General features: G+C 36.9%; 1 protein-coding gene across 1 annotated transcript in view; it reads right to left on the minus strand.

The window, feature by feature from the left end:
• Positions 1 to 5,450, minus strand: part of CCDC27 (coiled-coil domain containing 27) — a 30,949-nt gene extending 25,499 nt beyond the window's left edge. The window contains exon 1 of the mRNA XM_067472780.1: positions 5,335 to 5,450. The gene's annotated coding sequence lies outside the window, so the exon portion shown is untranslated. The remainder of the gene's footprint in view (positions 1 to 5,334) is intronic.
• Positions 5,451 to 5,526: the final 76 nt, after the last annotated feature.

The raw sequence follows: 5,526 nt of genomic DNA on the forward strand, positions 1-5,526 counted from the left end.
GGGAGGCCCTGTTCTCGGTCCCACCAGCGTCTCAAACGCGTCTGGTGGGGATGAGGGACAAGGCCTTCTCAGTGGTGACCCCCCCCCCCCCCACTTGTGGAATTCGCTCCCCAGCAAGATTACATCGGCGTCCTCGCTCCTTACTTTTAGGAAAAAACTAAAGATGTGGTTTTGGAGCCAGGCGTTTGGCTAGTGGGCACAGCAGCACTTTAGGCACTGAACTCAGGCAATAGGATTGTTAAGAAAATTGGAAACGGCTATATGACTTGTGATTATGTGATTTGTTCTATGTGACTATGTAATTTTAATTAATAGCACTGTTTAATTGTTATGTAATAGGATTTTATATTGTTGGTTTATATTGTTGTTATTGATACTGTTGGCATTGAATTGTTGCCGGTGTAACCTTGAGTCCCCCCTCGGGGGTGAGAAGGGCGGGGTAGACATTGTGTAAATAAATAAATAAATACTGCCCACCACCGAAGTGGACAATTCTATCATAGATTTACTGTTTTTCCTCCATCACAGACATCCCACTTTTTCTTACTCTCTCCATTGGTGTGGAATTTGCATGACCCCGCCGCCCACTGCCTCTCCCATAGCCCTAACCCTTTCCTATTCTTTTCTACGGCACATAGCAAGCAGAGGAATTGATCAGCAACTGAACATACTGGAGGGATTTGGGGGGAAATTCACCATGATTTGTAGGAGTTGTAGGTCTTGGGAAATATATAGTCCACCTGCAATATTAACTCCACCAATGATAGACCTGGAACTAACTTGGCACACAGAACCTATATAAATATAGGAAGTAAATACATAAATAAAAACCCCATGAAAAACAAAACACTGGAAGTCTTTGGAGGGATTTACAGGAGTTGTAGTTCACCTACATCCAGAGAGCACTATGAACACAAACAACAATGGATGTGGACTGTCTGTAGACGTCACACTCAACTCCTGGAACAATTCCATCAGCATTGCCTCTGAAAAATCCTGCAAATCTCTGGGTTAAACGCAGGATTATATTAAATAATATTAAATAATAAATAATAAAATTAAATTGCTATTATATTTTATCGTATTATTACATTTTACAACCAGCATTGAAGCAATGCTCCTACACCATCAATTCCACTGGACTGGTTACGTTATCCAAATACCCGATCACCGTCTCCCAAAGCATTTACTCTATTCCCAACTCAAGAACAGAAAATGGAATATTGGTGGACAGGAAAAGAGATTGAAAGATAGGCTTAAAGCCAACCTTAAAAACAGTGACCTAGACACTGAGCACTGGGAAGCTCTGGCCCTTGCGTGCTCTAACTGGAGATCAGCTGTGACCAGCAGTGCTGCAGAATTCAAAGAGGCATGAATGGAGGGCGAAAGGGAGAAACATGCCAAGAATGCAGCGCATCAAGCCAACCCTGACCCAGACCGCCTTCCACCTGGGAAGCGATGCCCGCACTGCGGAAGAACATACACGTCAAGAATAGGGCACCACAGACACCTTCCAAAACACTACACTTGGAAGGCCATCATACACAGACAACGAAGGATCGCCTAAGTAAGTAAGTACATTTTACAATAATTAACATTATTGCAATCATTAAATATTGATGAAATGTATATTATATTTAATAATATCAACTAAATTTAATATTGCTATTTATTATCATTTTATTATTACATTTTGCAATAGTTAATATTTATTATTGCAATTATTAAACATTGAGGAAATGCATATTACACTAAATAATGATATTAATTAAATGTAATATTGCTATTATATTTTATCACATTATTACATTTTGCCACAGTTAAGTTAGTATTGCAATTATTAAATATTGATGAAATGTATATTATTTTAAATGCTAATATTAATTAAATGTAATCTTGCTATTATATTTTATCATATTATTATATTGTACAATGGTTAATATTTATTATTGATGACGTCCATATTAAATGTTAATATTAATTAAATGTAATATTGCAATTATATTTTATCATATTATTACATATTGCAATAGTTAATAGGGCTCCACAGACAACTTCCAAAACACCATACACAGACAACAAGGGATCGCCTAAGTAAATACATTTTACAATAATTAACCTTTATTATTGCAATTATAAAATATTGATGAAATGTATATTATATTAAATGTGAATATTAAATGTAATATTGCTATTATATTTTATCATATTACTACATTTTACAATGGTTAGTATTTATTATTATTTATTATTACATTTTGCAATAGTTAATATTTATTATTGCAATTGTTAAATATTGATGAAATGCATATTACACTAAATAATAATATTAATTAAATGTAATATTGCTAGTATATTTTATCACATTATTACATTTTGCATTATTACATTATATAGTGGGGTTCATTATTCATATTATTATTACATTTTACAATGGTTAATATTTATTATTATTTATTTATTATTACATTTTACAAAAGTTAATATTTATTGTTGCAATTGTTAAATATTGATGAAATGCATATTACACTAAATAACAATATTAATTAAATGTAATATTGCTAGTATATTTTATCACATTATTACATTTTGCATTATTACATTATATAGTGGGGTTCATTATTCATATTATTATTACATTTTACAATGGTCAATATTTATTATTGCAATTATTAAATACCAATGAAATGTATATTAAATAATATTAATTAAATGTGATATCGCTATTATATTTTATCATATTATTATTACATTTTACAGTAGTTAATATTTATTATTGCAATTATTAAATGCTAATGAAATGTATATTAAATAATATTAATTAAATGTGATATCGCTATTATATTTTATCACATTATTACATTTTGCATTATTACATTATATAGTGGGGTTCATTACTCATATTATCATTACATTTTACAATGGTCAATATTTATTATTGCAATTATTAAATGCCAATGAAATGTATATTAAATAATATTAATTAAATGTGAAATCGCTATTATATTTTATCATATTATTATTACATTTTACAATAGTTAATATTTAATATTACAATTATTAGATGCTAATATTATTATATTAATCATATTAATTAACATTGCTATTACAATAAATAGTAAACATTTATTCTTAGTTATTATGAAAATTAATAAATATGGATTGATATTTATTTATTTATTTATTTACTTTGCTTCTCAGCCCGAAGGCGACTCACAGCCGTTCACAAGACACAGAACACAGCAGAATTCAACACCAATATAAAGCAGTTAACAACCTAGTCTAATATACAATTAATACACAATTACTACGATAACCATTCACTGGCGTCTCATCACTAAAAACATGATCCAGATTCATCATCCATTGTTCATTCCTATGTCATTACCAGTCTTTGCACTAATTCTACGAACGCCTGCACAAATAACCATGTCTTTACTTTCTTGCGGAAGACCATTAGCTATGGTGCTAATCTAATATCTGTGGGGTGTTCCACAGCCGGGGAGCCACCACTGAGAAGGCCCTGTCTCTCGTCCCCAGAATTAATATTATTATTACTAATTGTATTAATATTAAATAATAATATTATTATTGCTAAATGGATTTAATAACAGTGGCTCCGGTCATTCCTGGAAGGCCGCACCCAGAAGGTGTTATTGGGGGACACCTGTTCAACTCCACAACCTTTGGCTTGTGGGGTTCCACAGGGCTCAATACTGTCCCCCATGCTGTTTAATATCTACATGAAGCCGCTGGGAGAGATCATCCGGGGTTTCGGGGTGCGGTGTCATCTGTACGCAGATGATGTCCAACTCTGTCACTCCTTTCCACCTGCTACTAAGGAGGCTGTCGAGGTCCTGAACTGGTGCCTGGCCGCTGTAACGGTCTGGATGAGGGCGAACAAATTGAAACTGAATCCAGACAAGACAGAGATACTCCTGGTCAGTCGCAAGGCCGAACAGGGCATAGGGTTACAGCCTGTGTTGGACGGGGTCACACTCCCCCTGAAGACACAGGTTCGCAGCTTGGGTGTGACCCTGGACTCGTCGCTGAGCCTGGAACCCCAGGTTTCGGCGGTGACCAGGGGAGCATTTGCACAGTTAAAACTTGTGCGCCAGCTGCGCCTGTACCTTGGGAAGTCTGACTTTGCCACGGTAGTCCACGCTCTGGTTACATCCCGCTTAGACTACTGCAATGCTCTCTACGTGGGGTTGCCTTTGAAGATGGCCCGGAAGCTCAAACTGGTCCAGCGTGCGGCAGCCATGTTACTAACAGGAGCGGGACACAGGGAGCATACAACACCCTTGTTGTACCAGCTCCACTGGCTGCCGATTTGCTACCGGGCTCAATTCAAGGTGCTTGCATTGGCCTATAAAGCCCTAAACGGTTCTGGCCCAAGCTACCTATCCGAACGTATCTCTGCCTATGAGCCCACCAGGACTCTAAGATCTTCTGGGGAGGCCCTGCTCTCTATCCTGCCAGCTTCACAGGCGCGGCTGGCGGGGACGAGAGACAGGGCCTTCTCTGTGGTGGCCCCTTGGCTGTGGAACGCCCTTCCTACGGAGGTTAGATCAGCCCCTTCGCTAATGGTGTTTCGAAGAAAATTAAAAACTTGGCTGTTTGAACGGGCATTCGGATAAACAGCGCAATGAATATGATGAATACAGGAACGGAATTAAGGACGACGAATTGGATTACGATTCTAGTTACGAGGTGTTATGGGGCTGTTATTGATGTATTATTATTGTGTATACTATGCTTTTAATGATTTTAAATTGTATATTGTTTGATTGATTTTTTACCCTTGTTGTAAACCGCGTTGAGTCGCCTGTTGGGCTGAGAAACTGCGGTATACAAGCAAAGTAAAGTAAAGTAAATAAATAAACAAACATTTAATCTTAGTTATTATGAAAATTAATAAATATGGATTAATATAATTCTTAATATTATTAAGAATTAATATTATTACTAATTGTATTAATATTAAATAATAATAGTATTATTGCTAAATGGATTTAAAAACATTATTATTAAATGACTTAATATTATTACTAAATGTATCAATATTAAATAGTAATATTATTACACAATATTGCTAAATGGATTGAATAGCATTCTTCACTATTTGCTACAGTCAGAATAATTGTGGTAAGAAGAGTAAGAATGACAAATAGTAGCAGACAGAAGGGGGGGGAATGGGCGTGGCCTATCCGTGTGGGCGTGGCCAAAGCCCAAGGCCGAAACCTCTCTGTATTGTCGCAGCTCTCTCTCTCTTTGGCAAAGCCAATGGCTCCTCCGGCTTCTTCGCTTCGTTTTCTTTGGAGTCCTGCTCACCTTCCTGACCCAGCGAAGGCCTCTCCGCCCGTATTTTCACTTCAATAAAGGCGGCGGTGGCTGGCTAGGCCGAGCTAGGCCTGACGCGGTTGCCTTGGCAACGCTTCTGTGGCCCACAAGGCCTTTGCGCGAGGGCGGCCCACGTGATCTGCTTCTAGCTCTCTGATTGGCGGGAGCGCGGAACCCCGTTTC

This window comes from Anolis sagrei, chromosome 13 (assembly GCF_037176765.1).
Source record: "Anolis sagrei isolate rAnoSag1 chromosome 13, rAnoSag1.mat, whole genome shotgun sequence".
In the NCBI taxonomy this organism is placed as follows: domain Eukaryota; kingdom Metazoa; phylum Chordata; class Lepidosauria; order Squamata; family Dactyloidae; genus Anolis; species Anolis sagrei.